Source organism: Chiloscyllium plagiosum, unplaced genomic scaffold, assembly GCF_037043375.1.
Source record: "Chiloscyllium plagiosum isolate Xiang-an unplaced genomic scaffold, Cpla_swu_hap1 HiC_scaffold_34, whole genome shotgun sequence".
In the NCBI taxonomy this organism is placed as follows: domain Eukaryota; kingdom Metazoa; phylum Chordata; class Chondrichthyes; order Orectolobiformes; family Hemiscylliidae; genus Chiloscyllium; species Chiloscyllium plagiosum.
The window spans coordinates 44,238,929-44,264,932 of record NW_028270172.1 but is presented as its reverse complement, the minus strand read 5'-3'; the positions used below and the strand labels follow the sequence as shown (position 1 = coordinate 44,264,932).

At 39.8% G+C, this 26,004-nt stretch overlaps 1 protein-coding gene across 8 annotated transcripts in view; it reads left to right on the top strand.

Annotated features, from left to right (window-relative positions):
• The window catches only part of LOC122564345 (F-actin-uncapping protein LRRC16A-like), a 472,988-nt gene that overhangs the window by 31,416 nt on the left and 415,568 nt on the right, over positions 1-26,004 (top strand). The gene's annotated exons all lie outside the window — the stretch shown is intronic.

The following is a 26,004-nucleotide window of genomic DNA, read 5'->3' as shown; positions in this document are numbered from 1 at the left end:
GAAAAAGGATGAGATTGAGGGGTGAATATAGAAAGTTAGGCAGGGAGGATTTCCTTCATGATGGTCATGGTACTTAATTCCTCCGCTGTATTCTTCAGTATTAATAGAATGTTCAAAGTATTTTCACCCACAAATAATCTGTTTAACTCCTCTGTCATTTAATTGTTCCCCAAAACATATTGGCCAGATTTGTTTTCTAAGGACTTCTCTTCCTTTTGTATATTTAAAGAAGCTCTTACTGTCAGATTTTATATTCCACTGGTTTTCTCTGATATTTTATTTTCTCACTATTCTGATTCTGAATTATCCCAATCTTTGAAGCAAACACTGACCTTTTACCTTGTTTATATGCTTTTCTTTCAACTTTCTCCTTCACTTCCTTGGTTAGTTTAACCCTTTCTTACGATCTTTCCTCTTTTCTGGGATATCTTTTTGTGACATGAATTACCTCCTTTTAGATGCCTGCCACTGTTTGCTTATTGTCTTTCATGCTTATCTGTCAGTACAGTCCACTTTAGCTAACTCTACCCTCATCTCATTGTAATTCCCTTTAAGTTAAACACAGTTGTTTCCAACTCCAGTTTCTCGCACTCCAGTATTAAATTCTATCATATTATGATTCCCTACTTTCTCCAGGATCGTCTCCCCAGAAGTACTTTATTAAGCCTGCCTTATTGCCAGAACCTGGATAGCCTGTTCTCTGGTTGGCTCCGTGAAATACAGCTCTGAGATTATCCTAATCCACGGTATGGATTTGTTGTCATAGCTACCCTTTCCAACTTGATTGACCCAATCAATATGATGATTAAAGTCTTCCTTTTTCTTTTATTATGCTTCTATTATTTGATTTTATAGCTTTTCCTTCGGAGTGATGACTGTTTTTGGGGATGTGTTCTCTACTCCTACCAATGTTTTCTTTCCCTTATTTACCTTTTTGTTATTTACCTACCTTTGCCCAAATCAACTCTACATCATCCAAGCCTCTCACATCTCTCACAACTGTCCTCATTTCATCGCTTATTGACAGTGCTACCCCAACAGCTTTTCCTTCCCTTCTGTCTTTTAAAAGGTCAACTATCCCTGAATGTTAGGTTTGCAGTTCTGCCTTCTTTGTAAGCATGTCCTCAATGGTTACAAGATCATATCCGTTTACTTCGATTTGCACTGTCAATCTATCTGTCTTATTCTGAGTGCTCACCTGTTTAAGATGCAAAGTGCTGTCTTTTTTTGCCATTTTAATCACACTAACATTTCTTTTGTATGGTGGTCCTCTTTACCTCTCAACCATTACTACCCTGTCTCCCATGTTTGCATTTAATGTTCTTTCTTTTATTGCTGTCCTTGTGTCTCTTTTCCTTGTCATCTTGCTTAGGTTCCCATCCCACTGCAATTGTAGTTTAAACCCAGATATCTACCTGACAGAGAGAGAGAGGGGACTGAGAGACACCAGTCAGTGTGCAGACAAGGTGTGCAGCGTCCCAGCTCTAGTAAAAACTTGCACTAAATCATCATTCTTGGTTCTGCCCTGGTGTAACCTATTAGACCCTAAGGAATAGGAATAGAATTTGGCCATTCAGCCCATCACATCTGCTGTGCCATTGGTCATAGCTGATATATTTCTCAATATCATTCCCCTGCCTTCTCCCTGGAACCCTGGATCCCCTTACTAATCAAGAACCTATCTATCTCTGTCTTATATGCACTTTAAAGGGCTCTTAAAATCAAATAATATCAATTAATTTATGGTGATTCTTCTTTTGACATCATTAAAACAGAATATTGCCCTTTTCTCAACTATAATGCACAAAATAAAGTATTTTCAACTCTGAGTAATAATTATAGAACACATACTCGCCATCTACTCACCCAGTCAGCAGCTTCCTCTTGTCCTGTGTCAGTTTTGAATCCTGATGGTACCTCAGGAGCTCTGCCTCTGGTTTGAGAAAAGGTACTACAGAAAGTTTTCCTGTTGCTCTGCTTGGCTGCTCCTAGCCAGATTTGTGCTCTCGCTGACCTCTAGAGCTCTGCACTGTAAGAGATGCTTAAGGTTGCTCTTTCCCCTCACGCCACAACGTCTCTCGAAACCTGCTTTTATATAAAGGAGCAGAAGTACACATCAATAAAAGAAACGGAGGGAGTGATCACCACCTCCTTATTATTTAACTCCCTCGTTGCCCAAATTCCAGTAATGCCCTAATATAACAGTGTAACACTCCAGAGCATGCCCTGCAATGCCTCTGACTTGCACACAGATTTGCCACAGCTGCGTCTCCTTATCAATGTACACTATGCAAGGAATGGATGATGCATTATGTACAGTTAATTGGTGTCAGTGTTTGAATAACTAACAATGATCAGGATATAAATCCTTTTAAGGGGTCTGACTGGTAAGATGTTGTACTTGCTTCATTGTGAAATTTGGTTGTGAGCATGTATTTCCTCTTATTCTGGCAAATAATGCTAATATTGTAAAACATTCTAGTTGTTTGACTTCATCTACACACCACGATGTTTGCAAGGTGGTAAGTTTGTTGACTTTGTGACTGAAGGTTTTTTCCATACTGATTTTTCACCTTGGTTTGTCTGGCTGCTGACCTCACAATATACACTTACAGGGATCTCTTGTACACTCCTTGTTGCTGCAAACACGGTGTACCTGATTACATATTGGTTGCAGCTTTGTCTTCTCTGTGTAACTAGATTTCCGACATGAATTAGTCCAGTGTTTGTTTCCATCACGTGGCTTGCACAGATCTTGGAACGCATGACAGTTTCACGGCGTGTGTAGCAGACGAATTTCCCACTTGATTTGGTTCCTTTTTTGCATCCAGGCGTCAATACCAATTAGTTGCACCTCAAGCTTGCAGGTGTTGTCCAGCTACAATGGCTTCATGTTTTCTGCCATTTTTTAGCAGTATGTTAGCATTATGACCTTTTTCTCCAAAAGGTCATTTTTGAAGGCTCCAAATATATAATCAGCTCAGCACTCTATAAATTTCAGTCCTTGCCCTTGTCGTGGCATGTGCTGCTGAACTGAACAGTTATTTCTTGTGATTGTCTGTCAGGCATTAACTCCAAGTGGTAAACTCTGAAGTTCCTTTTGATGTAAAACTGATCCTTCAGCATGTTCCATAGCTTAATTGGATCGTCCTGACCCTTAAGAGACAGACAGACAGACATCTCTTTTCATTTTCACTAGTTGATTGATTTATTTGGTTCACTGGTGGACAAATGTAAAAATCATAATTCTGTCTTTTGTTTAAAAAACCCAACTTTTGACAGGACATCTGTAGCGTTCCTATTCAATTTGCTTGTCACCTTCATAAGGTTTGCCGCCTTTTACAAAAAAAATAACTGCCTCTTTACTACTGTGGACAGTTTAATCAGTGTAGCTGCAATGTTTTTTTTCTTTGCTGTTCTGTCTTTGGCTGTGGTTTGGGTTTATTCCTCTGGGGTAATTAGGATTACTTGTTGGCCTGGAACTTTTGAAGTTTGAAACTGATTTGCTGCTCCCAAGAATCACTGATCTGACTAGTCCACAAGTCTTGCACGTACTGTACAGAATTGTAGAAGAATTCTGAGCATTGAGCTTTCAATATACATACAGACTATACTGTAAAAAGTGTTGACTATGAAGGTAAAGTAACTATTGCTGCAGGTTAGCACAGAGGAAATTATGAAATGTTACGATATACTGCACGGTATAATGTTCAGTAGCTGCTGGTCAGTGTTCTAGATCCTTGTCACCTGCTCAGTACCATGTTCTCTCTGAAGTGTTATCTCAACAGCTATTTTGAAATAGGTATGTGTTCAGGGGACATTGGGAATGTGTTGTATTCAGAAAATCTAATTGAATTTGATGCAGTATTTATAATGGACTGAATAGTGACACTTCTATGTTATTTACATGAACAGCATGCAGTAATGAAATGCAAGTGATGGCAGTTACTCCTAAATTTTGCTGATTTCTCTCATTTCTTGTTCTGTGCTGACAGAGGTTATTTTAGAAATTTTCAGCACTGGTTATGCCTTCAAAATAGGACTTCATTTTTCAGATAGCCTTGACATTTTTGATTTACCAAATGTGAACACTGAAGTGTGGTGAATAACATAACTGAGCCAGGACTTGGGCATAGGATATGAGGGAATTTGAAAGAAAGTGCTCGATAAACTTTGTTTTTGCAAAACTAAAGCACATGATAAAAAGACAAGCTGGTTGACAGCTCCTGTAGTGAAATATCTAGTGTGCAAAAAACACCGGGTCTGGCCGGAAATTTGGATGGAAAATGAAGCAATTTCGCCAGAAACATGGAAGAAACAGCAGTGTAATGACAGCTGGGTCTATTCCAGCAGTGCCATAGTAAATCGTGTGGCAGGGAAATATTTCTGCTGCGAGGAACATGGAAAGTCATGGATAGTACTCTTCTCCTTCCAATATGTTGCAAACATCAATCATCAACTGCTTTAATATAACTGAGACGTAACTTGGAATATTGTGGACGGCACGGTGGCACAGTGGTTAGCACTGCTGCCTCACAGCGCCAGAGACCCGGGTTCAATTCCCGCCTCAGGCGACTGACTGTGTGGAGTTTGCACATTCTCCCTGTGTCTGCGTGGGTTTCCTCCGGGTGCTCCTGTTTCCTCCCACAGTCCAAAGATGTGCAGGTCAGGTGAATTGGCCATGCTAAATTGCCCGTAGTGTTAGGTAAGGGGTAGATGTAGGGGTATGGGTGGGTTGCGCTTCGGCGGGTCTGTGTGGACTTGTTGGGCCGAAGGGCCTGTTTCCACACTGTAAGTAATCTAATCTAACCTAATCTAATCTAATCTAATCTAATTATGAAGAGTACAATTGTGATGGATTGAATAGGCAAAGAGTAAATAAATAGCAACAAAATAAATGAATAAAGATAGCCCCTATTCTTTCTCCTGTTTGACCAGAGACAATAAAACAGTCTTCTCCAATAATGATGGCAACTAGGCAGATAATGAGATGCAGTCATCATTTTTGATGCTAAAATGAAAATGCTGTCATGACTTGAAATTGCAAGCTGACATACACTCAAGAAAAAAATGATGAGTTACTGAAAATGTAATGCAGAACTGAGTACACCCTGTGCTACTGAATGGCAAGTACCTTGCCATGTAAACAGAATGTATTATATTTCGATGGTTTTCTGTGATTCATTTAAGCTGCCTGTTAAGAGACTTGTCTATTATTGCAATACTGGTTTGACCAGAACAGGAAGGATGATTAGCTGCCTTGGTTCATTGAAGTGGATATGTGTTAACTATTAAAGGATAATTTACAGAATGAGTACCAGCAAGTTTTGAAAAAATTGGGCCGGAACTGAGCAAAGAGGCATTGTGCATTGCAAAGCACAGAATTCCCCCACCTCCTTCAGTATTTCTATGGCATGACCAGTTAAGTTTCTAGTTAATAGTTCCAGTTCTGTGTTAATGATCCAGCAATTAGTAATACCATTCAACGTCGAAGCGAGATAATCCCCTACACACCAGTACAGAAGGTCCACATTTGAATGTCTCTCTCATGAATATTTGTACTTCAGAGCATGATCTTACACAGGGTGTAACTTTTGAAGACCCAACATATGAACATTTCTTTTATTTATGGTTGGCAGCTTTACACTGTCCTGCATTCTGTTCAGATTTGCATACAAATGAATTCTGGAATAGAATCCGTACACAACCCAGGGATTGCCTTTCTTGTGAAAGACAGAGGGACATGACACCATTACCTGGAAGGACAAAGGCAGCGGATACATGGGAACACCATCAACTGCAAGTTCTACTCCAAGCTGATCACCATTCTGACATGGAAATATATTCGTGTTCCTTCAGTGTCACTGGGTCAAATCCTCAAACTGCCTCCCTGACCGCATTCTGGGTCTACCTGCAGCAAATGGATTGTAGCAATTCAAAAAGGCAGTTCACCCCCCCCAATCTTCTCTCAAGCAATTAGGGATGCGCAATAAATGCCAGCCCCATCAATGATGCTGTCAAACCATGAATGACTTTAAAAAGAATTCTTGGCTTCCCCATTCTAAGAGTGGAAGTCATCATAGATCCATCTCCTCCAATTGAGTTATTTCAGTTGTTGTTCAGCATTGACTGATAGATGTGGCAGAACTGCAGTGCTCAGATATAATTAGTTTGTTGTGTGATCATTTAGCTTCGACAGTCCCCTGCTGTTTATCTATTTAGCATGCAAATAGTCCTCTGTTGCAGCTTCACCAGGTTGAAACTTAATTTTTCAGGCCTGGTACTTGTATACGCAATTTAGGAGGAGGTTGTTAAGGTCTGTTGGCTGGACAGGCAGACATGATGTAGGGTAATGTGAACAGTATGGGTTCATTTACTGCACCAGCTGAGTTACCATGAAGGACTCCCATCACAACCTCTCCCCTTTCGGCATGTTGACCCTCCCTCCAGTTAAACAACAGCCAGTCAACTCCCTTTAATGAGACAGTTGCCCTATGGTGCAGTAGAACTATGATGAATTTACTTCACTGAACCAGGGTGATCCCTTGGCTCTTTGGCAATGGTAGAGTGGGAGATTTGGCAAACCCTGAGATTACAGTTGTGGGTGCCAACTGTGCATGACTGGATTTGTTTGAAGTGAAGTCGAGGCCTTTTTCTCCATGAGATTCAAACAACAGTCATTCCTATCCATGCTGCCATGGACAAATTAATCTGACAGAATTCAACTAAACGGCTTACTAGGCCATTTCAAAACACAACCACATTTCTGTGGATCTGAAGTCACAAGTAGGCTTGGCCATATAAGAATGGAATACTTCCTTCCCTGGAGAACCAGATAGATTTTTACAAGAGTTGAATAACAGTTTTGTGATTAGCAGCTGGCCCTGTGACAATTGCAGGACTGTAACTAAGATCAAATTCCATTATCCGAATAGGTTGAATTATAATTCACACTCCCTGAACATCACTTTCCTCTGGATTCCTAGCCTAGTGACATTACAGTGATGCTGCACCTCTTTATGGGAAATTTGAGAATGGGCCTTAGAAATTCTGTGGTTCGGGGAGCGCAGCAAGAGAACAAAGCACACACTATTATTGAGGAATATATATGGCTGTGACTTCAAAACCTGAAGCAGAAGTGAATTGCCAGGCTGATTTTATGTGAAAATTATTTTAGTATGCAATTTTTTTTATTGTTCCTTACACAAAATTAACTTTTTTCAAAAAGAAAAGCAACTTGAGTAACATGACTATGATAAGACAGCAGAGCTCCATGTTCTGAGCTACAATCTTCTCGCAGAGTCCTATCACCTGATTGCTGAGACCACAGTTACATCATGACAAATGCAGAGGTTCACCTCCTTCAAGCCCAATCCCGAGGGGAAAAAAGAGCAGCAGCATCATACTTTTTTTATTATTTCCTCCTACCTATTTCTATTCCTTCCTATCATGGTAATTACACACAAGTGTAACAATATGAATGTTTGTTGAATGTACAGTTTCTACTGCTTTATTACATTTAAACACCTTGTTAAAATTAATTATTTTTTTGTTTGACAGCTTTAGAGAGAGTTCTCTGGTTGGAGATGTGATCGAGACACCAGAACAGCCTTTGCCGTATGATTTGCATCAATATTAGTTCAATTTCACCACGTAAAAGCAAGGCTTTTGAATTCTTCCTGAATCCAGAATTCTTCCACAATTTAAAACTTTGATTACAGTTTGAAATTAAAAATGCATGCTATTACAAATGTTTCAATGTTATGAAACAATGTCGTAAAATTACTTGTGTTGACTGAGTGTCTGCGAAAAATGAAACAAGCCATTTGTTCAGCATTGCAGTGATTAATAGTTTTGGAGTTTGTAACAAAGTACAGATAATGTACACTTTTTGTTTCTTATTAGTGCTTGTAATTAGCCAATTTACTCCGATTACTTTTTACAATTTTCACGAGATGTGTCCTCTCACCCTGAAGAATACTACTTTGGTGTTCATGGTATAGGTGTATCAACCGCCCTCTGGTACCTTAACTCTACATGATTATATTAGCATAGGGTCAGACAGTCGAGGGTGGAGTAAAGACCTAGGTCTCGGAGTTTGGAGATTAGTTTGGTTGGAATTATAGCGTCGAAGGTTGAGCTATAGCCAATATCTAAGGCCTATTCACAAATTGGTCAATTTTCCCATCGTTTCCCATAAAGAGTGTGACATCATGGTAATGCCAGTTGACTTGTAATCGAAAAGGATATGATCTGTTAATACTTCACCGTTCTGAAGAAGGGTCACTGGAGCTGAAACGTTAACTCTGATTTCTCTCCACAGATGCTGCCAGACCTGCGTTTTTTCAACAATTTCTGTTTTTGTTACACCACAGTTCAGGATACTTCTTGATTTGATCTGATATTCATTATTATATGCCTCCCAACAATAGTCAGATTTGTTTTTCTCTTGACTTCCTTTTCTTTCTCTCCCACCTCCGAGCTGAGGATATTTGCAGCAATCAGGTCGGCTGTATTACCGGGCTGAGATCAGCAAATTTACACTGTTAATATCTTCTGGGTATAGAGCAAGTAATTTTATAATGTGCAGTGCATCAACAAAATAATATTGAAATGTTTAATACTCTAAGTCCTCTTGCTTAATCCTCAGTCTACCTGCAATTACATTTCATAATTACATTTCATATAAGTTATTGCTGTAACAGGACACAAGCTTGTTTGTACTTAATCACTTGACCTCATTTATTGCACACCATACATTTTAATTGGTTTGATATACTCTTGTGAACATTGCATTAGCTTACTTTTTCAGTGGCTTTCTTTTCATGTCATTTTCATTACATTGGACGCTCTGTCAATATCTAGCCATTTCCTCAGGAGTGTGAGAAATTATAGATTATTTATCATAATATTTTGAAAATATGGTCACCAATGCAGCATCTTCAACACACACACCTTCCCTTTTGTTGCTGTCGCTTTTTCAGCCAGGTGTTTACAAAGTTAGCATCGTTCTTTTGTTTTTAATTCATGAACAGGTTTTTTTCTCAAAAGATATTCTCTATTAGATTTGTTTAATATTTAAAATAATATTTCTTAAATAATATTTATGATTTTATAGAAATTTTCCCAGAGGTGGCAGGAATGTGAATAAGAGTTGGTGGTAGTTTAGTTGCACATGACTAACGTACGTAAGGTGGAGCGAGCAACAAAGAAACAAATGATGGGAAATGAACAGAAAAATAGATACATCGGAGATTACTTGAAGAAAATACGTATTTTTGATGATGAGCATGGCACGATTGCTGTTCTGATCTCGGACCTTGGATAATTTTAAAAAAAGATGTTTACTGTTTAAAAGGAAAAGAAGGCAATTTTTGAAATTCTGGAAGTACCTTTCATCCTTCATCCTCTTAAATGTTCATTTCTATTGATGCATGCTGAGCTGCCAACAAATAAGTGCTGCAGGGGTGGAAAATGCTGTCAAATTATCCATGGTTGGTAAATGCAGTGTATAAGGTGAACTGTGTACTGCCATCAAAGATCATTGATTGATTGTGTGGGTAAATATTAGTATGCCTGAAACTGGACTCAGTTAGGCAAACTGGTATCCTTATGGTGTGAAGCTGCAACCATCAAGATGATTGAGCATTCAGTCAGATTTGTCAGTTAAACCTTCTAGGTGGCAGACAGGAGTTGTCCAGAGGCAGATGGTGGAGAATTTCTGAGACAATTGTTGCAGAATACCGACCCTCCACTCTGCACTTAGTGAGAATGATGTTCTGATAATTCCAATTAACTGCTTAATAACTCTTAATGAATAACTATAGAAACAAGGATTCCTGTGCCACTGTGGTCATGTCCATACCTCTGTATCATAACACATCTGAACAGATTGATTGAAATATCTGCAATTATAGAAATTTGGCATCAGTTATACAGTTTAAAGGTTGGGGAGACAACTAAATTCCATTTTCCTTGGGATTACTAATTTGACACGAAGGTAAAGTCAATGTTGTCATAGTCAGAGAGGACTGTAGGTCTGCTCTCCCTTGAGAGAAAGCTAATTGGTGGTGGTCTAACCTGAGGGTCGCCATGCCTGAGGAGAGATTGAGAATGACTGTCCTTCCTGGTAGCCTCATCCAGTGTGAAAATTGAACCCATGCTCTTGGCATCACTCTGCATTGCAAACGAGCTATCCAGCCTGGTGTTGTTCAGGTCCAAAATATGACCATAAACTGCCTTTTTGCCAGGAGGAGTATCTCAAAGTAAACCAAATGGGAGATTGGAATTTTGAACATGACAGTACTTGAAGAAACTTGGTGTCGGAGGTTAGGAGGAAAGCTGAGGCCTATCTGAAGTGATTCGATGATAAGTGGATTCATACTTCTCTGATGTCTGATGCTCAATAACAAATTTAAGAATCTGCAGATATTTTAATCAATCTGTTCAGATGTGTTATGATCCATCTCTGGAGCAGGTGGGACTTGAACATGAGCCTTCTGTCTCAGAGGTGTGGACATGACCACTGTAGCATGGGAATCTATCAGTATATATTTCGCTTACGGCAATAGTGAGAAAGCTTGCATGACAGTTTAACGGAAGTGATTCTAGAACAGATGCAACCAGTTTCTAACATTACATCTGACTGTAAAAAAAGTCACAATATATTGATCCTTTCTCTATATTAACACCACCAAATCAAAGCTTTGTTGTAAAATTAAATTGCCTTGAATTGTCAGTGGAATACCATGCACTGGTGCTTTTTTTTCCCCCACAAACGAAGCAATATGTTTTGTTTACACATTCTAAACATATCAGAGTTTTATATTCTATGTTAAAACAAATGTGAGCTTACTTGACTTGTGGAGAGATGTGTTTTTTTTAAAACAAACATCTTTTTTGTATATTTTCTCACGTACTTATTACGGCAGCATTTTGTCTTAAAGAATTAGGAGCTGGAGTAGGCCATTCAGTTAGCTCTGCCACTTAATACAATTATGGCTGATTTTATCTCACCCTCGCCTGCAGTTTTCTGCTTGCTTACCATGACCTTCAACCCTTTACTAATTGCCATCCTATCTGTCTCCTCTAGTTCAGTATCTTGGCATCCACTGTATCCAGTGCAATCTGGGTAGTAAACTCCACAGATTCATTCCTCTTTGTGAGAAGTAATTCCCCCTCATTCCTGTTTTAAATCTCTGACATCCCATAGCCTAAAACTACAACCTGTCACTCAAGTATGGAATTTTCCTTGTTTGCAGTAATTTACTTAGGGAGCCTGACCTCTTAGGTTTAACATAGTTATCCATCCAAATTCTTTTGTCGCAACAAGGAAAGGCATTTTTAACTGCAGTGTGAAGTATCATCTTCCCTCAGAATCGAGAGATAGAGCTGTACAGCATAGAAACAGACACTTTGGTCTAACCTGTCCATGTCGACCAGATATCCTAAATTAATCTAGTCCCATTTGTCAGCATTTAGCCTATATTCCTCTAAACCCTTCCTATTCATTTACCTATTGAGATGCCTTTTAAATGTAGTTGTACCAGCCTCCTCCATTTCCTCTGGCAGCTCATTCCACACACACATCACCCTTTGCGTGAAATAGTTGCCCCTTATGCTCACTTTAAACCTATGTCATCTTGTTTTGGACTCCCTCATCGTGGGGAAAAGACAGGGTGAATAGCCAATCTCCTGGGCTGTGAGCTTCCCAAGACAGGTTTCTCCAAGATCAGCTGTGAATTTTAAAGTTTGTTTATTTTTTGGATGTAGGTTTGCTCGCTGAGCTGGAAGGTTCGTGAAAACATCCTCCAGAGATACTTGAAACCAAACAGCAGAGGCAGTCAACTGTGCACCTTCACTGCCTGGTTCCACAGCTTTGCAGTTCTCCTTTTTTTTTTCACCTCCCACATAGTTACTGCTTTGTCTGTCTTCCTCTTTTTTAGCGTCCCATTGTTTTGATCTCTAAAGTTCGGAGACAAAGCAACAACTTATAAAACAGTAAAACAGCTGCTCCAAGAGTTCATGGAAATCGGCTCCAACACTGAAAATACTTCAACAAAAGAGTAGCTCATACAGCCACAGTTTTTTCCCATCCTCCATCTTGGATTACCTAGACTCCTTTAAACTTGCACAGTTATTGCAGCTGTGACTTTAAAAGGATGAAATCACTGTGAAAAAGGTCTGGTGCCATGAAGTGCAGCTAGCAGATGTGGAGTTGTACGGTGTGCTTGTATTTTCAAATTCATGATCGCAAATAGAAGTATTGTTATAACATTTAACGTTATAATAAAGCGTATTGGTCCCCTTTTTAAAAAAGAAACCTGTATTTTGATCTACACTTGCCAACTGAAGTTTCGGCATGTTCACCATTATAAGAGTAATTTTATTTTCCTTGTCAAATGCTTGAGGTACTGTGATGAGGGGACTTTTGAATAACCCTGGACAGGAATTCTGTGGGAAGGGTAATGGCCATTGTGTAATTACTACAATGTTTTATTTTGCAGACAGTAAAATTGGTTTAAGTATAGTATAATCATTGAATGTCTTGATAGTTGGAAGTATTACAGCATTTGAGATTGGTTCTGAACAGTATAATTAAAATCTTAAACTGTACTGTTGTGCACATGATTACTAGATTGTAATGGTGGATTTGCAGTCAGTAAATGCATTTGAGATTCTTGTGGAACCATTTCATCTACATTGCATAAAGCTTCTGGTAAAGCTGAGTTCATATTAACTCAGTTCCTTGCACTAATTGACCTTCTGTTGCGATCAAGCGGATGCATAGAATGGTATTTGAGTGGAAAAAAATCATCTCCACAGAATGGTTTGGGTATTCTCATTAGGAGGATTCTACTTCAATAGGATAGATGATGCTATAGGGTTTGAGGAGACTGTTATTTTAGAAATGCACCAGAATTGAAACATCAAGGGAAATAAGGACAGACTTGGCGAGAAAGAAAAAAATCGCGATGAGAAAAACAAAATTGAGGAAGAAAAATAAGGAAAACAATTTCAAAGTAATCTGAACAGATTAAGGAAAGAATTTCAAGATTTGAAGTCTGCCAGAATGATGGGTAGGGGATGGAAATGCTTTACAATGGTGATTCCCATGTCTTACTATTAAAAGTAAATATTTTCATGGTTTTGCACATTGTGAAGACTTTGTGAATTTGTCAGCAACATAGAGACCACCCAGCTGTCTCTGCTGCCCCACCTCCCAACTGGCAAACCAAGCTAACTCTCACTCCTCTCCTTGACTTGAAACCCATATATTTTACTGTATTTGTTTCTCCACTTCTACTATATCCCATTGTGCCCCTTCTGCTTTTTCCTGCCATACTACTTTGCCCTTTCCATAATTCGAGGAGAAAGTGAGGTCTGCAGATGCTGGAGATCAAAGTTGAAACTTTATTGCTGGAACAGCACAGCAGGTCAGGCAGCATCCAGGGAACAGGAGATTCGACGTTTCGGGCACAGGCCCTTCTTCAGGCCCTTTCCATAATTCGTCGTATTGATAAAATGCAAGTGTTGCAGCTCACTGATCTCCTCGCTGAGCTCCTACTAAGATCCCTTGCTATTTTCAGTTCGCCTGATTTGGTTAGTAATTGGGGATTCCTCCCTTCACTTATTCTCCAAGATCTTTGAATGTATCATCTATTAAATTAGTGGCCGTACGTCCCCCAACTTTGCATTCCCTTCATCTTCCGTAAGACTGCTACCCAATTTCTAACATCTCCTTCAAGTCATGCTCGCAAAGTCCACTTTTTTCTCACTGAACTCTGTTGATATGACTGCCTAGCAGTGCCTTAGATTTACATTTGGATCTCACCATACGTTTCCGATCTTATTTATCTTGTCATATCCAGCCTTACAATCCTGTCTCCCTTGACTTCGCCTTTTGCCTTATGTATCTCCTTTCTCCTTTCCTTCATAGAATTACTTTCTGACACTTGCCCTAACCTCTAGGATACACTTGCGAAAAACTGCTTCCTTCCTACTCCTCCATTTTGTATGGAAACAAATTCTGTATTTATTTCGCAAAGAAGGAGAATGAGAGTGAGGAATATTCATGACTATTTTTAAGAGGTTGTATTTGTGTGATCTTCCAGTGTTTCTCATTATAAACACTGACACAGGAATTTTATAATGGATAAGCAAAAGGGGAATTTCTTTGAAATGTCTGCATCCTGCTCCAAATGTACCTTGTCCTCTGTTCACTTGCTTATACCGTATTGCAGGAGTTTGGCTAGAAGTTTGCATTGTAAAATTTCTAACAGGTGCTGTGAACTTCAGTGCAAAATGTGCCTTTTTATTCAATTCCTTCTTGCAAAATTAATAAAAGTTGACTTGAGAAATCCTAAGAGCGTATCTAAACACCACCTCCTATTATTGGAAAATGACAATTGAATCAAAATTTGTTACTGTGGAGCCTAGCGTTGCTTACACCTTTACTCTGAGAATAGTTATTGAGCATTTGTGCAAGCAGCTCAGTCATAATCATATCAGGTCACATGAAACTGGAGCATGAGTCTGTGGGGTTTCCAGGATATCCGTCTTGCCATCGTTTGTGCCGCAAATAGTTGTGCTCAAATAAAATCTCTTGTTGTTCCTTCACATGGCTGTAGCTTGGCTACACTACATTTGACAAAGGAATGATGTGCTTTATCTGTTTAAGTTATGTAAGATATTTAAGAATTAACGTGCTCCTTCCTTATCTGTCACATATCCACATTAATGTTTTGTTTTTGACTATATTAGAATACTGTGTGGACAAGATTTAGCAGTTGTATTTCTTTTCAGAGCTATACACTGTGCCTTAATAGTTGTAGATTCATTTAGAGTTTATTTTCACTGACTCCTTGTGTATTGACTATGATTCTCGGATTGGAAGCAGTTTGACAGCTTGTCAATGTCATGTAATTCTAATATATGTTAAAAATCACACAACAACAGGTTAGAGTCCCAACAGGTTATTTGGAAGCACTAGCTTTCAGAGCACTGCTCCTTCATCAGTAGCTAGTGGGGCAGGATCATAAGACACAGAATTTACAGTACCAGATCATAGTGTCATGTAACTGATATGATATATTGAACAAACCTAGATTGCTGTTAAGTCCTTCGTCTTTTAGAATGAGTTGCAGGTTTCAATGTATTAATATCTAAATCCCAGAACTACTTTCAACACAATCCAGAGGTAACTTAAGGTTTTATTTAAAAAAATGTGACATCTCAGCTCAGACAGCGCATTAAAGGCATAAGTTTAGTGCCTGTCTGGAATCCAATCTTAATTCAGACTGATTCTATTTCCAAAGTAGGAATTTATAAAATGTCACATGAATTGACAGCCTGTAGATTGTGTGTTTTTTGAGCAAAATGGAATGAGCTGCAAAGACAAATCTGCAAATGCAAATTATTCCCATAGATGTGTGTGTGTGCACGCACACATGCATGTGAGGGAGAAGGAGTGTGTGCATGCTTGGTTGAGTATGTGTGTGAATGTGACAGAGCATAAGTCTGTGAGAGTGTGTGCTCATGGGTGAGTTTGAGGAGGGTGTTTGTGTGTGTGCATGAATGAGAGAGGGTCTCCGAGTGTGTGAATATGTAAGTGTATGTGTGCTTGTGTGCAACCTCAGTCTGTGACATTTCTTATAAATTACTACTTTTGGAGATGGAACCATCTGACTCAAGATTGGGACACAGACCAACTCGAAACCTCACACCTTTAATGCATTGTCTGAGCTGAGGTGTCACTTTCCTTTATTAAAAAAGGATTTTCACAATGAATGAATAGTGATTATAATACCATGTCAGGAGGGTGTGTGGCTTGAAGGGGACCTTGGAGATGATGTTTCAAGTATCTATTTACCCTATCCTTCTAGAGAGTATTGGTTGTGTCAGGTGGGAAACAGTACTGGCTTGGGGGAAGTAGGAGCTGAACACTTCTGTGGATTCTGAGATGTTGACTTAATTAAAATTACATTCCTGAACAGGCTTTGCACATGTCGAGTAATGCTCCACGTGAATCCTTCGAAAAACGCAGGGTAAATATTGGGCAAAAAGTCCTACCCTCCCTGGTTCTTGCCAGCTGATTCAACTCATAGAAATAAGATTGGGGCAAAACCAGTAATCAGGTTTAAATTCCCATTTCAGAGCCACAGATGTGTGCTCATTGTCTCTCCCTCAGGTTGCCGAGGCACATCATGTAAGTTGAGTAGGAAGCCTTTGCCCATATTGGAAGATTTGGGCCATTGGTTGCTCTTCCCATGTAATTAATTGGTTATAAAGCACTTTAGAATTCTCTAGTGGCATAACAAAGAGCTATAAAATGCAAGTCTTTTATAACTTGTTTGCAAAAGCACTAAATCAGCAAGTGAATGTTTTGAAGTGTTTCCAGGAACTTCTCCAGCATCCTGTCTCCAAGGTCTGTAAATGAATTTAGCTGTTAGTGTTTTAACTGGGTTACTGATCCATCCCTGTGTATAGAATATGCAATGAGTTTACATTTTTCACTTTGTCATCGTTAAATACAATCTCTAATGTGCAGTTCATAGAACATGTATGACACCATGCACCGAATGTGTGAAACTGAAAAGTACAAAAGACAGAAAAATAATCAAATATTTTCTTTTTGTGTTAAGCTGCCTAATTTTCTGAATGTTTTTGCTTTGCCTGAGAGAGACTGTGTGCCAGGGTTGTTCTAAGTATCTTTTTGTTTCAGGCTGTCAGGCTGGATTAAGGTCCTGGTCATTGAGCAAACTTTTCCCAATGTTTCCAATGTACGTCTGCAGCAATTACTTCTTCTTCTAGAAAGAACTGTGAGAAATACAGAGCAGAGAACCGTGGCAAGTGTTTTTGGAGTGGAGAAAATCATTGTTTATAATGTTTGAAAAAGAAACTAGCACAGAGTTTGTGGGAGGTGAAGGGAAGAGGCAACTAGTTTGATCTACGTGAAGAACTTTCCATGTAAAAAACTGTCAATATTTGGAGAAAAAAATTACTTTGGTATTAAATGTGTTTTGCAAAATTATTATTCTTGATGGCATTACAGACATTTAATGTGTAGCCCATACGTTTCCAGAATTGGTTAATGCCATTGTTTCAGAAAATTGCTGTATTGTAGTGATTAGGCACTTTGTTCAAGCTGTTTTTTTGACAATATTAAATAGCAACATGATGGAGCTCTGAAGTTTAAATTTATCATGCAGTTTAGAGGATTTATAATTGCATTTGGAAAAGCCATTAGATTTGCAAAGGCTTGAATATTGTTCCCTTGTTGCCCAAGCCTATTTAAAAATACTACTTTAAATCATTTTTTGAAAAAAAATGTTCTTATTTATTTTTCTTATTTACTTTAAGTTCAAATGGATAACACATTGAAGTCCAGCATTTTTGCATGTGGTGATGGACTGAAAATAGTGTGAGAGAAAAATGAGGTCTGTGTATTTCTCCGCAGAAACTGAATGCAGTTGTGAGAAACTGATCTTCCACACCGCATCCTTCAGGCAGTCCAGATCTGTGTGACCATGTGGTATGCCATGCACAGTATCTTAATTCTATTGCTACAAAGGCTGTGCCATTGAACAGTGAATTGGAGCGCTGTCCAATTGTGAAGGTGTATGAACTGCGACCTTAGCCACTTTGATGGGTTGGCTGTGCAGAATGAATGAGTTGCTTTAAGAGAATTACAGCTTAAGAGCAATGTGTTATTGTGGTATTATGAGACCTGAAGTAAAGTTGCTTGGTTGCATTTCGTGAAAGTATATAGTATACGGAGCACAGAGGAAAAATACAAAATAGCTCATGGGAAAAGTGAAAATTGAATATGAATTTTAGTATCTATGACATTGAGGGAGATGTTACCTGTATTTGAAATTCTTTTTCATAATTATGATAGAATTATTTCAGTAGTGGATCTGGAAAGTTGCAAATATGTGTAACTTTCAAGTATGCTTTATTGAAATGCAGGGTTTTTTTCTCCAAATCATTACTTGGGTTATCCCTTTTCTTGGTTTTATTTTGTTACTGTTAAATCTCATTCCTTTCAGTTTGCTTGAAATCTGACTTGCAAATCCAGTGAGGTTCCAAATCTGCTTGCCTAATGATCTGTGATCAGTGCAGCTAAGTTGACAACTGGTGGCAACCTACTCATTTTTACTCTTGCTCCATAAAATGCTCTTTGCTCTCGGCACTATATACTTTTGGATCTAAAAGTTGACTTATTTTCACCACCTCATCATCAAATTTGATCCACTGATGGGAGTGGCTGGATTGAATCTGGATAGGGACACCTTGTGATACAGGAACCTGATTTGGAATCAGATGGAAACAGGATTGATGGACTGAATGACCTTCCGCAATGTTCTGTTTTCTGCAAAAAAAATCACATTCCCTGTCTACAATGAATGCCATTATACCTTGGGACAATCTCTCTGGATTGTTCTTAATTTGCTGTTCGTGTCACCACTCTGAATCCATTATGCAGATTTTATGCTATTGAATATGCACATAATGATTTTTAGCAAGACTATCTGTAGCAACTTAAAATAGCAGTGAATCATGTTGATCTCCGCAATACACTGTGAATGTTTTCACTCTGTTTCTTGAAGCTGTAGGAAAAAATAATTACTAAGAAGCTTCGCCTTGGCCAGTCTGTTGCATTGGCCACAGAATTTGGCAGTCAAATTAGATGTTTTCAGTGCAAAATGTAATCCAACAGTTACCATCTTTGTTTTATCTCACAAAGAAAATAATGAAGGTCTGGGTGATGGGCCCTTGAGAACTTCGGGGGGGATGCCTAAGATTGAGTTATGCAATGTTTCATTCTTGTTAAATGACACCAAACGAGAGGAAATGTTGGTTTCACACTAAGTTCTTGTAGTTTTCAAAATGCTCACAGAGAAAAGCTCCCGAAACACTCAGCAGTCGATAGCTTTTTTTATTTATTTCCAGTCTCCATTTTCATCCTAACGTTGGACCGTACTGTTTCCACTGATGATTCTTCTATTGTTCACATTGTTAAATCATAGATAATTATAATTGTGTTTAGGTGTTCTCACGTTTTAAGTAACTTGCTTGTCTATCTGTTATACATGCTGGAACAGACTTTGTTTGTTTGTATGCAAGTCTAGTTTGGATTGATGTCAAGGTCAATTCACTTTTAGATTTGAGAAAAGTCATTTTAATAAAATGAATTTCCCATGGTGTTGCAGCAGTACACCTAATTCTGAGCACAGTAGCGGAGGTGAATGGGAGTGCTTTGTTAGGCAGGATTTGGGAGAACTCTAGTGAGTGGCAGTTGATGCTTTTGAGAACAGTTGAGACTTCCAGGCAAGTTAGGACCTTTTTAAATGACTGAAGTGAAGCATTTTGTTCAAAATGTTAGTTCAATTTAGCTTGCTTAATGCTACAGTACATGAAATTCTAAAATGAAACCAGAAATTGCTAGAGAAGCTTTGCAGGTCTTGCGGCATCTGTGGAGAGAAAGCAGTTAATTTCTTGAGCCCAGTGATGCTGTGTTTTATTTTACCATCTGAACCAAGCATTATATCGTTTATTTTGTACTACTGTCAGATTGTAATGCTTTCTCAGCCCGTTGTCAGAACGGGGTCCAAGACATAGATGATTCACATCTTCAGATTTGTTCAAATACTTATTTTCAGGAAATATCAATTGTATGTGGTTTAATTTTTTTTGATCTCCGCTCTTTTCTGAATAGTATTTCTGAGCATGGTTGGTGGTAAGCCCAAATTATTACCTGAAGGCTTATGAAAATCATGAGCCAGTTAACTCTCTACAGGGCACATGAAAAGTATCACCACCAAGTAATACGTTATTTCGTGTAATAATCATTGCTGTTTTTCATCCAGTAATACCTGTATTCCAGGGATATTATCTTTTCCTTGGCTGAGCAATATAGTCCATGTTATCCGTTATGAGTAGATATCCTCATGGGCGGCACAGTAGCTAAGTAGTTAGCACTGTTGCCTCCCAGTGCCAGGGGCCTTGGTTCGATTACCACTTCGGTCTGTGTGGAGTTTGCACATTCTGCCTGTGTCTGTGTGGGTTTCCTCTGGGTGCTCCAGTTTCCTCCCACAATCCAGGAGATAAGTGTTAGGTACATTGAGGCAGGGGTAAGTATAGGGTAGGGGAATGGGTCTGGGTGAGTTACTCTTCGTAGGGTTGGTGTGGACTTGTTGGGACAAATGGCTTGTTTCCACACTGTAGGGATTCTAATCCTCTGCCATTCGGTGCCACAGATCTAGGTTGCAGTGATTATTTATCTGGTTCTAGCCAGAGCATTTGTAGAAATTCTTTTCATCCCTACATTGATTCCTCAGCATTTCCCCAAGGATCCATCATTCCCCTTCTTGATGCTACTCCAGTTTGATGAATCAAATTCCATATCCAAGCTAATAGCTCCATGTCTATCTCTTAACAATCTCCTTAGCCTTTCTTATGCTTTGCCTGATTGTTTTGGAGAAGCCATAACGTTATCCAGTCAAAAGCTGGAAATCTTTTAAGCCATTGTTTTTTGCCTCTGTCCCCACTCTGTAGAAACTACTAATTATCTATCTCTGCACCATATTCTCCCCTACCCATTACCCCCCCGCAACATGAATACACACATACTCCGATCAAACTGTGACGGTTTAGAATAATGATTGACCACATGTTTCATTTAGGAGGAGAAAGTGAGGTCTGCAGATGCTGGAGATCAAAGTTGAAACTTTATTGCTGGAACAGCACAGTAGGTCAGGCAGCATCCAGGGAACAGGAGATTCGACGTTTCGGGCACAGGCCCTTAGTGTCATTCCTGAAGAAGGGCCTGTGCCCGAAACGTCGAATCTCCTGTTCCCTGGATGCTGCCTGACCTGCTGTGCTGTTCCAGCAATAAAGTTTCAACACATGTTTCATTTCCATCCCATGCAAAAATTACCTACTTTTCCTCCATGTATTGTTTGTTTCTTTTCTACAGCAGTCCAGCTGCTACTGACAATCTCACCATTGCTTTTATCACTTCCAGATTTTGTCTCCATCCCCACCCCTTCCATTCTCTGGAAACATTCACTCACTGGAAACCTGTTGCCTCCTTGCTGCCTTGTGTTGGCTCTTTAGATACCGGTTGTGATTCTGTATATGTTTCATCAGATGCCCTTCCTCCTTCATACGGTTTGACTAACGGTGAGACTAATGTCCAGCCTCGTGGTGTATTTTCTTCATGTGACAAGGGGAAATCAAGTTAACTCTTCGTTATCAGCTTGGATGATGCTTAACAAACAGCGCTTTTCCCTATCTTCAATTTTTCTATTCAGAGCAAATGAAAAGATTCAAACAAAACAAAGTGTGGTATGTGATATTTATTTGTTGAAGATGGATCTATCTTTGTTATAATTCTAACACCAATGTTGTCATTACTATTGTCTTTTTACCCTTCTCCTTTTTTCTCCTTCTCCTTAGTGTTAGGCAGTTTTAAGTCCAAGTCTTGGTCTAATGTGATGTCATTTTGCAGCTTTCCAAGAGGAAAAATTATTTGAGGACAAATTTAAAAACAAGGATTTTCTGTTCAGTTTGTGGTCATAGGACATATTCACCCAGATATCTGGGCAAGGGACAGCACCTGAGAGTTGTAGGAATCTAATATTTGCTATAAACGTTATAAAAGATGCTGAAAAATCCCAGAATAACCTAGAGTAATAGGAAATTTAAAAAGCTGGAACCATGAGTGAAGTATATCTATTTTTATTAATTCACTCAGGGGTCTGGGCATTGCTGGCTGGTCCAGCATTTATTGCCTGTCCCTAGTTGCCTTTGAGAAGCTGGTGGTGAGCTGCCTTCATGAACCACTGCAATCCATGTGCTGTCGTAGGACCATTCGGTAGAAATTGCAGCATTTTCACGAAGCAATACCGAATCATGAGTGGCTTGAAAGGGAAGTTGAACGTGCTGATGTTCCTATGTATCAGATGCCCGTGTCCTTTGAGATGCAAGTGGTTGTAGGTTTGGAAGGTGTTGCCAAAGGATCTTTGGTGAACTTCAGCAGTGCACCTTGTAGATAATACTGCTGCTACTGAGCATCAGTGGTGGAGGATGTGGCTGTGGTGCCAATCAAATGGCCACCTTTGCCCAGGAAGGTGTCAAGTTTCTTGACTGTTGTTGGTGCTGCGTTCTTATAGGCAAGTGGTGCGGATGTCATCATATTCCTGACTGTGCCTAAACTGTTTAAAAAAAAAAATAGAGTTCAGAGAAGAAACCAAACTTGCACAAGTTCAGGACATCACAAAAAAGTTGTGAAAACTTAATGAGTTAACTTGCAGGTTCAGTCACAGTTATGTTGTAGAAAATTGAAATATGTTCCCAAGTCCCTTCATAACCTTGAATCTCCACACTCTTCAGTTCTCTAACTCTCGAATTTCTGCCCCTGGTCTGATTTCTTGTGTTGCTCTTCTTTTCATTGCTCATGCTTTTAGCTAAGCATTGAAATTACCCATCCAAACCTTTCTGCCTCTCTACCTCCTTCCCTGTTTATTCCCCTTCTAAGAATCTTCATAAAGCCTAACTCTTTGTCCAACGTAGTCTAATATTTCCTTATTTGATTTGATGTTAAATTTGTATGTTAATGTTACTGTGAAACACTTTTGATTAGGGTGGTGGGGGGAGATGTTTCACCACATTAAAGCTGCTGTATGAATGCATCCAGAGTAAGTGTCTGGATTTCAGGCTTCATTCCTTGCATTGGGAATTGAAATGCCAAGAGGCAGAAACGTTTGCGGCACGGTGGCTCAGTGGTTAGCACTGCTGCCTCACAGCACCAGAGTCCCAGGTTCAATTCCAGTCTCAGACGACTGTCTGTGTGGATCTTGCACATTCTCCCTGTATCTGCGTGGGTTTCCTCCGGGTGCTCTGGTTTCCTCCCACAGTCCAAAGATGTGCAGGTCAGGTGAATTGGCCATGCTAAATTGCCTGTAGTGTTAGGTGCATTAGTCAGAAGGAAATGGGTCTGGGCGGGTTTCTTTTTGGAGGGTCGGTGTGGGCTTGTTGGGCTAAAGGGCATGTTTCCACACTGTAGAGAATCTAATCTAATCAAACATTTCATTACAAAGCCATGTCTATTATCATGAATTATTTGTGGTAATAACATGTTAAGCACATTTAATGAGCCAAATTCTCATTTGGATGTGGAGGTATGTTTTGGTGAGCAAATGACAATGTTTTGGATTTTTTTGGGAGTGGGGGGAGGCATTACAGGTGGTGAATGCGAGGTAGCATATTGATTGCCTGGTGTCACAGATGGCATGAGGATTATAGGGGTGGTGGCAGGGTATGAGAGGTGGAATGGGGATATCTGAGGGGGCATGGGCTTTGAATCAGGGAAATGCGAAGTGGTATGTGCTGGATGGGAGATATGAAACTGGGGAGTTTTAGGCAAATTTGAAGCTGGGCTATTAGTTGCCTAGGCCTTCAAACCAGCATCAAGGACAGTGCGTTCAAATTCAATTTTATTAGATTGCTACAAATATAAATGGATTTCCAATTATTATCAAACCTAACACGTTGCTTGGCTTTTGAGCACTTCATATAATCACGAACCCAGTGCGCATTAATGAGGTGGCGCAGGGAACAGCCACACTCCTCTGAAATTCCACTAGGGCTTGCAAAATTCACTTGAAAGGACAGGTTGCTTTTTAAATCTCTACATGGTTGAATGTGCATTTGCAAGCTCTGCTTACAAAGGTTACATTTTTATCAAAATGGGCAAATACTCAGTCCAGTTAATCAGTCTGAGGACAGCAATTTGGAAACCGGAGTTAGAGGATTCACTGGACATTTTAATCAGATATAATCTTTTGAAAACTTCCCCTCAACAATTGGGACAAAGTAATGCTCTTCGGAGATAAAATTGTTTCATTTTTCAGTGAACCACCAGAACTTAGTCTGCATGTGATAGCCATAATACTACTTCACAAAACTATATTAATTATTTAGATCTGGTGTGTAGATTTCTTGATACTTACAAAGCCTAAAAATAAGTCTGAGAGCCAAGTAATCTTTTTGGGCAATGCCTTAAGCCTTTGTAACCTATTGAACCCATTGGGACTTTGCTCAAGGCATCAAAGGAGAGGTCTAGTTCCCTTGGTTGGATTGCTTTGATTGTTTTGTGATATAATCACTTTCATTAAAGTTTTGCAATAAAAATGTTTACATATATTTGCTCCCTTCAAAGAGTTGACATTAGAATGTTGGGGATGAGATTGGCAGGGGCATCTATATTCTACTGAGCAAACCCAAAGGCCCTTGAAAGATTAGATTAGATTACTTACAGTGTGGAAACAGGCCCTTCGGCCCAACAAGTCCACACCGCCCCGCCGAAGCGCAACCCACCATACCCCTACATTTTCCCCTTACCTAACACTACGGGCAGTTTAGCATGACCAATTCACCTGACCTGCACATCTTTGTGACTGTGGGAGGAAACCGGAGCACCCGGAGGAAACCCACGCAGACACGGGGAGAACGTGCAAACTCCACACAGTAGACACGGGGAGAATGTGCAAACTCCAAAGATATTGAACAAATTACTAATTCAAACATTTTATTAACCTGCACTGGGATCCAGGAGTGTGCCAGTTGATCAAATATTCTGGATAATCAAGAAGTCCATATTCAAAGTCTGTGAGAAGATTTGTAGCTCGGGTGCTCGTTGTTGTGGTTCTGTTCGCTGAGCTGGGAGTTTGTGTTGCAGACGTTTCGTCCCCTGTCTAGGTGACATCCTCCGTGCTTGGGAGCCTCCTGTGAAGCGCTTCTGTGATCTTTCCTCCGGCATTTGTAGTGGTTTGAATCTGTCGCTTCCGGTTGTCAGTTCCAGCTGTCCGCTGCAGTGGCTGGTATATTGGGTCCAGGTCGATGTGCTTGTTGATAGAATCCATGGATGAGTGTCATGCCTCTAGAAATTCCCTGGCTGTTCTCTGTTTGGTTTGTCCTATAATAGTAGTGTTGTCCCAGTTGAATTCATGTTGCTTGTCATCTGCGTGTGTGACTACTAAGGATAGCTGGTCGTGTCGTTTCGTGGCTAGTTGGTGTTCATGGTTGCGGATCGTTAGCTGTCTTCCTGTTTGTCCTATATAGTGTTTTGTGCAGTCCTTGCATGGGATTTTGTACACTACATTGGTTTTGCTCATCTGGTCCTTTGTTCTGGTGAGTTGTTGTCTGAGAGTGGCTGTTGGTTTGTGTGCTGTTATGAGTCCTAGTGGTCACAGTAGTCTGGCTGTCAGTTCGGAAATGCTCTTGATGTATGGTAGTGTGGTTAGCCCTTTGGGTTGTGGCATGTCCTCGTTCCGTTGTCTTTCCCTTAGGCATCTGTTGATGAAATTGCGCGAGTGTCCGTTTTTCTACGTAGAACTACGAAAGCAACCACCCCAACACACAAAAAGAAGTTGCATCAAGACACTATTCAATGGTTTCATTGGTTCATAGATTAAGTAAAACTGTTCAATATTAGCAAGAGTGAGATTCGTGGAATCATGCAGTAGAGAAGAGGTCCTTTGACCCACAGTCCCACTTTTCTGCACTACTGAGGTAGCCTTGAGTGTTCTGACTTCAAGTGCTCATCCAAGTAACTTTTTTAAAGGTTGAAGTTTCCCAACTACTCTCCCAGGTGGTGCATTTCAGATTCCCACAGTGTGAAAACTGTTTCCTCAAAACACCTCCTGCCTTTCACTTTCACATTATGCCCCTTGCTATTGATAGTTCAATTAAGGGGAGTAGTTGCTTTCTGTTCACTGTACTCATGTCCCTTGTAAATTTATACACCTGTGGGCGCAAACCACCCCTCCCCCCACCCAACCTTCTGTCTGCGCCAAAGAAAACAACCCAAACATATTCAACATCTCTTCAGAGCTGAAATACTCTATTACGGGCAACATCGTGGTGAATCTCCTTTGCACCCACTCTAGTGCAATCACCTCGCTCCTATAGTGTCAAATAGCATGGTGCTGGAAAAGC